The sequence below is a fragment of the Pongo pygmaeus genome, chromosome 20 (assembly GCF_028885625.2).
Source record: "Pongo pygmaeus isolate AG05252 chromosome 20, NHGRI_mPonPyg2-v2.0_pri, whole genome shotgun sequence".
In the NCBI taxonomy this organism is placed as follows: Eukaryota; Metazoa; Chordata; class Mammalia; order Primates; family Hominidae; genus Pongo; species Pongo pygmaeus.
The window spans coordinates 52,429,867-52,442,717 of NC_072393.2; positions in this window are offsets into that span (position 1 = coordinate 52,429,867).

Sequence of the window (12,851 nt, forward strand, 5' to 3'; positions counted from 1 at the left end):
GAAAAAGTTGGGTCCATTCACGGTTCAAACTTAGACTCCGGGCCTCTTTTCCCAGCTGCCGCCAGGGGGCGCACCGTGGCGCATTGTCTCCAAAAAACAGCCGCTGTCAATTGTTCCCTTCCCCGTATGCCCCTGGTACCTCCCCCTCGTCAAGAGGTGAAGTCTATTTCCCTTCCGCTTGAATCCAGACTAGCCTTATGACTTCGTCTGACCAAGAAGTTGAGTCCCATTGAATGACTACTCTTCTCCTCAAATCCTCTAATGGCTTCCTATGTCGCTAAAGGTCAAAGCCAGAGTCCTTATAACAGGGTCTAGACCTGTTCAGTGCAGCAGCCACTACTGACATGGGGCTATTTTAATTTCAATGTAACTAAATACAATTAAACATCCACATCTTGAAGTCACAGTAGCTACATTGCAAGTGATCAAGAACCACACGTGGCCAGTGGCTACCACATCACGCAGTGCTGGTGCGGGACACTGCCACCATCACACGCAGTTCTCTTGCACAGCTCAGGTCTACACACTCTACCCCCATCTCACCCTCTGCCTTGTTTCCCACTGCCCTGTATCACCTGTGGCTTCAGCCACCCAGGTCTCCGGGTCACACCAGGCATATTCCTGCCTCAGGGCCTTTGCACTGCTGTTCTCTTTCTTCAAATGTCACATTCCCAGCGAGGGCTTCCCTGACCACCTATAAAAATGTAACCCAGGCTGGGCGCAGTGGCTCACACCTGTAATCCCAGCACTTTGGGAGGCTGAAGCGGGCAGATCACCTGAGGTTGGAAGTTCAAGACCAGCCTGACCAACATGGAGAAACCCCATCTCTACTAAAAATATAAAATTAGCCGGGCGTGGTGGTGCATGCCTGTAATCCCAGCTACTCAGAAGGCTGAAGCAGGAGAATCACTTGAATCCAGAAGGTGGAGATTGCGGTGAGCGGAGATCGCGCCACTGCACTCCAGCCTGGGCAACAAGAGCGAAACTCCATCTCAAAAAAAAAAAACCCTAGCCTGGCTCGGTGGCTCACGCCTGTAATCCCAGCACTTTGGGAGGCCGAGGTGGGTGTCAGGCCTCTGAGCCAAAGCCAAGCCATGGCATCCCCGTGACTTGCACGTATATACGCAGATGGCCTGAATTAACTGAAGATCCACAAAAGAAGTAAAAATAGCCTTAACTGATGACATTCCACCATTGTGATTTGTTCCTGCCCCACCCTAACTGGTCAATATACTTTGTAATCTCCCCCACCCTTAAGAAGCTTCTTTGTAATTCTCCCCACCCTTGAGAATGTACTTTGTGAGATCCACCCCTGCCCGCAAAACATTGCTCTTAACTTCACCGCCTATCCCAAAACCTATAAGAACTAATGATAATCCATCTCCCTTCGCTGACTCTTTTTGGACTCAGCCCACCTGCACCCAGGTGAAATAAACAGCTTTATTGCTCACACAAAGCCTGTTTGGTGGTCTCTTCACACGGACGCGCATGAAATCTGGTGCCGTGACTCGGATCGGGGGACCTCCCTTGGGAGATCAATCCCCTGTCCTCCTGCTCTTTGCTCTGTGAGAAAGATCCACCTACGACCTCAGGTCCCCAGACCGACCAGCCCACGAAACATCTTACCAATTTCAAATCCGGTAAGCGGCCTCTTTTTACTCTCTTCTCCAACCTCCCTCACTATCCCTCAACCTCTTTCTCCTTTCAATCTTGGCGCCACACTTCAATCTCTCCCTTCTCTTAATTTCAATTCCTTTCATTTTCTGGTAGAGACAAAGGAGACACGTTTTATCTGTGGACCCAAAACTCCGGCGCCAGTCACAGACTGGGAAGGCAGCCTTCCCTTGGTGTTTAATCATTGCAGGGACACCTCTCTGATTACTCACCCACATTTCAAGGGTGTCAGACCACGCAGGGACACCTGCCTTGGTCCTTCACCCTTAGCGGCAAGTCTCACTTTTCTGGGGAAGGGGCAAGTACCCCAACCCCTTCTCTCCTTGTCTCTACCCCTTCTCTGCTTTTCTGGGGAAAGGGCAAGTATCCCAACCCCTTCTCTCCGTGTCTCAACCCCTTCTCCTTCACCCTCTCTCCGTGTCTCAACCCCTTCTCCTTCACCCTTAGCGGCAAGTCCCGCTTTTCTGGGGGAGGGGCAAGTACCCCTCAATCCCTTCTCCCTCACCCTTAGCAGCAAGTCCTGCTTTTCTGGGGGAGGGCCAAGTACCCCTCAGCCCCTTCTCCTTCACCCTTAGTGGCAAGTCCTGCTTTTCTAGGGGGCAAGAACCCCCAATCCCTTATTTCCGCATCCCGACCTATTATCTCTGTGCCGCAATCCCTTATTTCCACACCCCAACCTCTTATCTCTGTGCCTCAATCCCTTATTTCTGTGCCCCGACCCCCCTTCCTGCTTTTCTGGAGGGTAAGAACCCCCAAACCCCTTCCCTCCGTGGCTCTACACTGTCTTTTCTCTAGGTTTGCCTCCTTCACTGTGGGCAACCTTCCACCCTCCATTCCTCCTCCTTCTCCCTTAGCCTGTGTCCTCAAGAACTTAAAACCTCTTCAACTCACACCTGACCTAAAACCTAAATGCCTTGTTTTCTTCTGCAACACCACTTGGCCCCAATACAAACTTGGCAATGGCTCTAAATGGCCAGAAAAGGGCATTTCGATTTCTCCACCCTACAAGACCTAAATAATTCTTGTCGTAAAATGGGCAAATGGTCTGAGGTGCCTGACGTCCAGGCATTCTTTTATACATCAGTCCCTCCCTAGTCTCTGTTCCCAATGCAGCTCGTCCCAAATCTTCCTTCTTTCCCTCCCACCTGTCCCCTCAGTCCCAACCCCAAGCATCGCTGAGTCTTTCTAATCTTCCTTTTCTACAGACCCATCTGACCTCTCCCCTCCTCGCCAGGCCGAGCTAGGTCCCAATTCTTCCTCAGCCTCTGCTCCTCCACCCTATAATCTTTTTATCGCCTCCCCTTCTCACACCTGGTCAGGCTTACAGTTTCGTTCTGTGACTAGCCCTCCCCCACCTGCCCAGCAATTTACTCTTAAAAAGGTGGCTGGAGCCAAAGGCATAGTCAAGGTTAATGCTCCTTTTTCTTTATCCCAAATCAGAAGCGTTTAGGCTCTTTTTCATCAAATATAAAAACCCAGCCTAGTTCATGGCTCGTTTGGCAGCAACCCTGAGACGCTTTACAGCCCTAGACCCTAAAAGGTCAAAAGGCCATCTTATTCTCAATATACATTTTATTACCCAATCTGCTCCCGACATTAAATAAAACTCCAAAAATTAGAATCTGGCCCTCAAACCCCACAACAGGACTTAATTAACCTCGCCTTCAAGGTGTACAATAATAAAAAAGTTGTAATTCCTTGCCTCCACTGTGAGACACACCCCAGCCACATCTCCAGCACACAAGAACTTCCAAACGCCTGAACCGCAGCAGCCAGGCGTTCCTCCAGAACCTCTTCCCCCAGGAGCTTGCTACAAGTGCCAGAAATCTGACCACCAGGCCAAGGAATGCCTGCAGCCCAGGATTCCTCCTAGGCCATGTCCCATCTCTGCGGGACCCCACTGGAAATCGGACTGTTCAACTCACCTGGCAGCCACTCCCAGAGCCCCTGGAACTCTGGCCCAAGGCTCTCTGACTGACTCCTTCTCTGCTTAGCGGCTGAAGACTGACGCTGCCTGATCGCCTCGGAAGCCCCGGAGACCATCACGAACGCCGAGCTTTAGGTAACTCTCACAGTGGAGGGTAAGTCCGTCCCCTTAATCAATATGGAGGCTACCCACTCCACATTACCTTCTTTTCAAAGGCCTGTTTCCCTTGCCTCCATAACTGTTGTGGATATTGACAGCCAGGCTTCTAAACCTCTTAAAACTCCCCAACTCTGGTGCCAACTTAGACAATACTCTTTTAAGCACTCCTTTTAGTTATCCCCACCTGCCCAGTTCCCTTATTAAGCTGAGATATTTTAACCAAATTATCTGCTTTCCTGAGTATTCCTGGGCTACAGCCACATTTCATTGCCGCCCTTCTCCCCAACCCAAAGCCTCCTTCGCATCTTCCTCTCGTATCCCCCCACCTTAACCCACAAGTATAGGACATCTCTACTCCTTCTCTGGCAGCCGATCACATGCCCGTTACCATCCCATTAAAACCTAATCACCCTCACCCCGCTCAACGCCAATATCCCATCCCACAGCATGCTTTAAATGGATTAAAGCCTGTTATCACTCGCCTGCTACAGCATGGGCTTCTAAAACCTATAAACTCTCCTTACCATTCCCCCATTTTACCTGTCCTAAAACCAGACAAGGCTTATAAGTTAGTTCAGGATCTGTGCCTTATCAACCAAATTGTTTTGCCTATCCACCGCATAGTGCCAAACCCATATACTCTCCTATCCTCAATACCTCCCTCCACAATCCATTATTCTGTTCTGGATCTCAAACATGCTTTCTTTACTGTTCCTTTACACCCTTCACCCCAGCCTCTCTTCGCTTTCACTTGGACTGACCCCAACACCCATCAGGCTCAGTAACTTACCTAGGCTGCACTGCTGCAAGGCTTCACAGACAGCCCCCATTACTTCAGTCAAGCCCAAATTTCATCCTCATCTGTTACCTATCTCGGCATAATTCTCATAAACACACACGCGCTCTCCCTGCTGATCGTGTCCGATTAATCTCCCAAACCTCAATCCCTTACAAAACAACAACTCCTTTCCTTCCTAGGCATGGTTAGTGCGGTCAGAATTCTTACACAAGAGCCAGGACTGCACCCTGTAGCCTTTCTGTCCAAACAACTTGACCTTACTGTTTTAGCCTAGCCCTCATGTCTGTGTGCAGCGGCTGCCGCTGCTTTAATACTTTTAGAGGCCCTAAAAATCGCAAACTATGCTCAACTCACTCTCTACATTTCTCATAACTTCCAAAATCTATTTTCTTCCTCATACCTGACGCATATACTTTCTGCTCCCCGGCTCCTTCAGCTGTACTCACTTTTTAAGTCCCACAATTACCATTGTTCCTGGCCTGGACTTCAATCCGGCCTCCCACATTATTCCTGATACCACACCTGACCCCCATGACTGTATCTCTCTGATCCACCTGATATTCACCCCATTTCCCCATATTTCCTTCTTTCCTGTTCCTCACCCTGATCACGCTTGATTTACTGATGGCGGTTCCACCAGGCCTAATCGCCACACACCAGCAAAGGCAGGTTATGCTATAGAACAAGCCACTAGCCCGCCTCTCAGAACCTCTCATTTCCTTTCCATCGTGGAAATCTATCCTCAAGGAAATAACTTCTCAGTGTTCCATCTGCTATTCTACTGCTCCTCAGGGATTATTCAGGCCCCCTCCCTTCCCTACACATCAAGCTCGAGGATTTGCCCCCACCCAGGACTGGCAAATTAGCTTTACTCAACATGCCCCGAGTCAGGAAACTAAAATACCTCTTAGTCTAAATAGACACTTTCACTGAATAAGTAAAGGCCTTTCCTACAGGGTCTGAGAAGGCCACCGCAGTCATTTCTTCCCTTCTGTCAGACACAATTCCTCAGTTTAGCCTTCCCACCTCTATACAGTCTGATAACAGACCAGCCTTTATTAGTCAAATCAGCCAAGCAGTTTTTCAGGCTCTTAATATTCAGTGAAACCTTTATATCCCTTACGGTCCTCCGTCTTCAAGAAAAGTAGAACAGACTAAAGGTCTTTTAAAAACACACCTCACCAAGCTCAGCCACCAACTTAAAAAGGATAGGACAATACTTTTACCACTTTCGCTTCTCAGAATTCAGGCCTGTCCTCGGACTGCTACAAGGTACAGCCATTTAAGCTCCTGTATAGACGCTCCTTTTTATTAGGCCCCAGTCTCATTCGACACCAGACCAACTTAGACTGTGCCCCAAAAAAACTTGTCATCCCTACTATCTTTTGTCTAGTCATACTCCTATTCACCGTTCTCAACTACTCATACATGCCCTGCTCTTGTTTACACTGCCGGTTTACACTGTTTCGCCAAGCCATCACAGCTGGTATCTCCTGGTGCTATCCCCAAACTGCCACTCTAAACTCTTGAAGTAAATAAATAATCTTTGCTGGCAGGACTATGCTGAATCTCGTTAGGCACTCTCTAATCAGATGTCCTAGGTCCTCCCAATTCTTAGACCTTTTATACCTGTTTTTCTCCTTCTCTTATTCCATTTAGTTTCTCAATTCATCCAAAACCGTATCCAGGCCATCACCAATCATTCTATACGACAAATGTTTGTTCTTCCATCCCCACAATATCACCCCTTACCACAAGATCTCCCTTCAGCTTAATCTCTCCCACTCTAGGTTCCCACGCCACCCCTAATCCCGCTTGAAGCAGCCCCAAGAAACATCGCCCATTCTCTCTCCATACCACCCCCCAAAAATTTTCGCCGCCCCAACACTTCAACACTATTTTGTTTTATTTTTCTTATTAATATAAGAAGGCAGGAATGTCAGGCCTCTGAGCCCAAGCCAAGCCATCGCATCCCCTGTGATTTGCACGTATACACCCAGATGGCCTGAAGTAACTGAAGATCCACAAAAGAAGTAAAAATAGCCTTAACTGATGACATTCCACCATTGTGATTTGTTCCTGCCCCACCATAACTGATCAATGTACTTTGTAATCTCCCCCACCCTTAAGAAGCTACTTTGTAATTCTCCCCACCCTTGAGAATGTACTTTGTGAGATCCACCCCTGCCCGCAAAACATTGCTCTTAACTTCACCGCCTATCCCAAAACCTATAAGAACTAATGATAATCCATCTCCCTTTGCTGACTCTCTTTTCGGACTCAGCCCGCCTGCACCCAGGTGAAATAAACAGCTTTATTGCTCACACAAAGCCTGTTTGGTGGTCTCTTCACACGGACGCGCATGGAAGTGGGTGGATCACTTAAGGTCAGGAGTTCGAGACCAGCCTGGCCAACATGGAGAAACCCCGTCTCTATTAAAATATACAAAAATTAGCCACGCGTGGTGGCGCGTGCCTGTAATCCCAGCTACTCGGGAGGCTGAGGCACGAGAATCGCTTGAACCCGGGAGGCAAAGGGGCAGTGAGCCGAGATCGTGCCACCGCACTCCAGCCTGGGTGACAGAGCAAGACCCCGTCTCAAAAAGAAAAAAATGTAACCTTTTCTGCACTTGCTCGCTGTATTTTTCAGAGCTCTGATTGCCCCTCGTTCACTCATTTGTTTCTCAATAGCAGGCCGACTTGTCAGGGAGATTAATAGAGGAAATTGGTGACATGGACATTGCAATCAGGAAGTGCTGAGAGTAGGAAGTCAGGTGGGCTCACCACTAGCAATGCAGGGAGCTGCTCGCTCGTGAGGACTGGAGGAGCCACGTGGAAAATGCTGCTGCCCGGAGCCCAGGTGGTTGCGCTAGCCAGGCAGAAGCCCCTGGTTGGCGGCGGTGGCCGTCACTGCTGCTGCTGCTGCCACCACGGCCCAAGCATCCCCCAGGTGGCGTCCCCTTCCTCTGGCTTCCTCCCTCATAGCAACAGCAGTCCCTGCAGAGGACTCTGGAGTGGTAGTTGCGGGGTCCTACCCCGCAGGGGGCAGGTGGGCGTGGCGAGGAGAGGCAGTAGAGTCGCTCAGGGTCAGCTCTGACCTGTCCCCGCGGTGTTCCCGGCCCCAGCAGCTGCTCAGTTATTTGTCGAATGCTGACGGTCGGTCGGAAGAAACCACCCGGACTGGGGAAGGCCGACCCCAGATGCGCCTAGTTAGGAATGTGCTGGAAAGATACGCCCCCTGGAGGGAGTGCGCCCAGGCAGTGGGGAGGAGCGTTTGAGATCGAAGGAGTGGCCGCGTAAAGGTCCTGAGATCTCGCAAGGAAGGGTCCCGGGGCGTCCCAGGCCCTGTTCTAGGTGCAAGAAACAGGAACCTCCTGGAGCGAGCATGCGGTGGGGAGGCAGGGCGTACGCCTCCTAGATGAGGAGGAGATCCATGCATTAGGAAGTGAGGCCTGCTAGGGACAAAAGTCTGGTAGGCAGGGCCCGAGGAGGGCCGGGGCAGGAGAGGGTTTGCAGTCATCGTAAACGGGGCGTCATGGAAAGCCCTCACTGAGAAGGTGCCAAAGACCCCAAGGAGGTGAGGGGCTGCGGCCGGCAGATGCCTGGGGAAAGCGCATGACGGGAGGCGCGGGAAGAGCCAGGTTAAAAGCCCCAAGCCAGAGTGTGATAATAGGGGGCTATTAATGTGTGACTACTGCCCCTCCCGTGCCAGGCTCGGTGCTGGCGCAGGGGAGGCAGTGGGGCCAAAGAACGTCACCTGCCTCCATGGTGGTCGCTGTCGGGTTGGATTTCCACGTGCCTGGGGTTTAAAAGTGAGGCAGCCTGGAAATGAGCTTGCAGAGTTCGCTGGGGGCGTGGGAGAGGTTTGGCCCTGTAGACTTTCAGAGAGCCGGCCCAGGCAGGGACCTCGATCCTGAACCCGCCCCCGCCCCCCGATCCCGGAGCCAGCTGAGACAAGGGCGCCCTAAAACTCCTAGGGACATGACCCGGTGCTGGAGGGAGGGAGAAGTCTGGGTTCCGGGGACAGAAAAAGACACTCCCTACCGCCAACAGGTTCCCCAGACCCGGTTTCCACTGAGGCCCCGCTTTCCCCAGCGCAGTCTTCGTCCCTTGCATAGGAGGCCACATCTCCTACACGTAGATATGCAGAGAGCGTCTCAACGCGCAAGAGCTGCAGCGCCCCATTTAACCACCAAGAGGCGCTCCAGGGCCGCTGGTTAAAATCGTGCGGGAAGAGATAGCTTGACGCCAGGAGTTCAAGACCAGCTTGAGCAAAATAGTGACCCACCCCCAACCCCCGCTCCCCGCCTCTCGTCTATACAAAAATAAATATAAATAAATAAATTAAATTAAATAAGCAAATAAATATTACATCGTGCCGGCGATGGTGTTTCCCTGGCCTTTGAACGCTAGACTGCAGAAAGTGGCAGGACAGCGGTTCTCAAAGTCAGGTTCTGGACCAGCTGCGTCAACGTCTCCTGGGAACTAGACAAACATTTTCGGGCCCACCCGAGACCTACAGAACCCCTTTGGGCAGGCAGCCCAGCAAGCTGAATTTTCGAAGGACCCCCCAGGCACCTGCGATAGGGGACCAGTTGGAGAAACGGTCCGGCATCACAGTTTGAGACCTCAGCTGTGGGGTCTGATGGTCTCTAGGATCCCTAGGGTCACAGTTGTCAGCCCTGGCTGCCCATTGCTGGGAATCACCTGGGAAGTTTTAGGGACTGTTGCTGCCCCAGCGGAGCCCTGCACCATCCCAAGATTCCGAGAGTGGGTCCTGTGTGCATGCTGGACATGGGCTCCGGGTCATTTTAGGGGCAGCCGGGGCGGGGACTGCTGCCCTAGGGTCTCTGTCAAGGCCGACATGTGCAGTGAAGAACTGGCCGCTGCTGATACGTAGCAGGAATAAGACAAGATGACGTCTCCTAGGGTTGATTTGAGCACGAACATATCACACCCTTTTCAGTACCCTGAGCAATGCTGGAAGGAAAGCTCTGCTATGATCCCCCTTGCCCACGAGGACATGGAGGCACAGAGAGGTCAAGTAACCAGCCCAAGGTCACACAGCTTGCAAGGGGCGGTGCTGGGGAAGCCTGGCAGCCGAGCTCCAGATTTCTCTCCTGTCACACCCTGTGGGCCTGGGAGGGGGACCCACAAATCAGAAATCCTTCTACCCCCATGTCTTTTTTTTTTTTTGACAGAATCTCGCTCTGTTGCCTAGGCTGGAGTGCAGTGGTGCAATCTCGGCTCACTGCAACCTCCGCCTCCTGGGTTCAAACAATTCTCATGCCTCAGCCTCCCAAGTAGCTGGGATTACAAGCACCTGCTACCACGTCTAGCTAATCTTTGTATTTATAATAGAGACGGATTTTCGCCATGTTGGCCAGGCTGGTCTCAAACTCCTGACCTCAAGTGATCTGCCCATCTCGACCCCTCAAAGTGTTGGGATTACAGGCGTGAGACACTGTACCCAGCCCCTCCACCCCCATGTCTCAGGGTGGCATCCCTCCCCTCCATGTCTGTGTTCTGGAATCACCTGTGGCCTCTTATGTTCCTCTTTGTTAACAATGAGGAGCAGCTGGGCGGGGCGCGGTGGCTCACGCCTGCAATCCCAGCACTTTGGGAGGCCGAGGCAGGCGGATCACGAGGTCAGGAGATCGAGACCATCCTGACTAACACAGTGAAACCCCATCTCTACTAAAAATACAAAAAAAATTAGCCGGGAGCGATGGCGGGCACCTGTAGTCCCAGCTACTCGGGAGGCTGAGGCAGGAGAATGGCGTGAGCCCGGGAGGCGGAGCTTGCAGTGAGCCGAGATTGCGCCACTGCACTCCAGCCTAGGTGACAGAGCGAGACTCCAACTCAAAAAAAAAAAAAACCAACAACGAGGAGCAGCTGGACTGGTCCAGATGAAGGCTGATTCAGAGCCCAATCTCTGGTTTCCTGGGCTTCCTCTTGGAAACCTTCGTGCATTTGAAACCACACCCCAGAAGCATCAAGGGACTGACTGGCCCTGCAGGTGCTGTTTGAAGGCCCCTGCGATTAAATGTAATAGCGAACACCCTGTTCTGTCTCAGTTACTAGAGGGCTCCCCCTATCTGTGGGGCCTGCCTGAATGCTCACGGTGGGGATACCGGGAACAGGAGTTCAGAAAAGGTTGTGTTCACTCGAGGGGGAACAGATTTTGACTCAGTGGGGGATAGACTTGCCCAAAGCCTCGGGGCCACCCAGAAAGGCTGTGCAAATAAGACCCAAGGATGGCCAGGTATACAAATAAGACTCGGGGGTATATAAATAAGACTCGGAGGGCTGAGAATTGCTTGAACCCAGGAGGCAGAGGTTGCAGTGAGCTGAGATCGCACCACTGCACTCCAGCCTGGGTGACAGAGACTCTGCCTAAAAACAAAAACAAAAACAAACAAACAAAAAAACCCAGGGAGACGGTCTGAAACTGTTTCTTTTTTCTTTTCTTTCTTTTTTTTTTTTTGAGACGGGATTTTGCTCTTGTTGCCCAGGTTGGAGTACAATAGCGCAATCTCAGCTCACTGCAACCTCCGCCTCCTGGGTTCAAGTGATGCTTCTCCTATCTCAGCCTCTCGAGTAGCTGGGATTACAGGCATGCACCATCACGCCCAGCTAATTTTTTTTGTTTTTAGTACAGATGGGGTGTCACCATGTTGGCCAGGCTGGTCTCGAACTCCCGACTTCAGGTGATCCACCCATCTTGGCCTCCCCAAATGCTGGGATTACAGGCGTGAGCCACCGCACCCAGCTGTGAAACTGTTTCTGCAAGCCATCTGTGTGTCTGTGACTGCCTGGCTTTTGAGTTTCTGTGTGGTAACATGTGACTGTGCCCATCTGGCTGAGGGAATCAAAGTGTCCAACAGCATCTAGCAGTGACGGGTCCTGAGTGGGTGAACACGTTGACATTTCCAAGTATGTCAGTGTTTGTGTGAATGGGTCTGTGAGTGTGTGGCGGTCAGCTTCCCGGAGCAGTGGGTCTGTGTGCCTCTGTGAGTACATGTGTGTGCACTACATTTGTGTGTCCGTGTCTGTGTCTATGTATGGGCAGATTAATCATGTCTGTTGGTGAATGTGGGTCTGCCAGTGGTGCCTGTGAGCGTACATGAGTCGGTGGTATGTGCTGTGCCTGCGTGCCTGGATCCGAGTGTGCATGTATATATGTGTGTGTACACACGTGTGTGGCAGTGAGAGAGACTGACCCAGTGTTGCCTGATGTCTGTGAAATCCACGCAGTTCCACGTTTAAATCCATCTTGCCACTTGTTTGGGGTCCACACCACTTTCCTTCTCATGGGCCCCCAATGTTTCCCCGAGACCCCCCATAGCTCTGGACACTGCAGAGAGGAGGAGCAGAGAGACTCGCTCTGAACCTTCATTTTCTGCATTCATGCCGTCGGCTCCTCCAGTCTCCGAATCCCTCCAAACATCTGTCTCTGCTGTTCCTTTTTACCTTCCAGCTCCTCAGGCAGGCCAGGTCCCCATGGTCACGAGACCTCTGCCCTCCGAGGTGGGCAGCGACAAAGGACAGCCTCCCTCCCCACCACCAAACAGAACCTTCCCACCCAGCCTCTCTTCCTCCCCGCACCTGCAAAGCCTCCCCTCCAGGTGAGGTCCACAGCTTGTATTTCTTCCAAACCTCCCAGGGCCTCATTCTTGCCAGGCTGTGAGCCGTGGACTACACGGCCAAGTATCCACCAGCATGCACAAAGGGGCTCTAGCAAGGCCATGCGGGGCGCCAGGCAGCAAGCAGCACCAGCAGTAACCACTCCATTCAGAAAAGAGCTGGGGTGGGACACGGTGGCTCACTTCCATCGTCCCAGTGCTCGGGGAAGCTGAGGCCAGAGGATCGCTTGATCCCAAGAGTGCAAATGAGCTGTGATTGCCAACACCCCACTCCAGCCTGGGTGACAGAGCCAGACCCTGTCTTGAAAGAAAGAAAAGAGAGAAAGAGAAAGGAAAGAAGAGAGAGAGAAAGGAAGGAAGGAAGGAAAGAGGAAGGGAGGGAGGGAGAAAAAGAGAAAAAGAGGAAGGAAGGAAGGAAGAAAGGAAGGGAAGGGAGGGGAGGGAAGGGGGGAAGGGGGGGAAGGAAGGAAGGGAAGGAGGGAGGAGTGTGGAAGAGAGAAAACAAAAGGAGGGTGGTGGGATAGAATTCTTTACTTTCCAGAGAAAAAAAAAAAAACAAGAAACTCAGGCCAGGCCTGCAACCCGTTAGGAAGACAGACCGGCCCTTGGACCTCCATGAACTCCCTTTTCTCCTGCCCTCAGCAAGG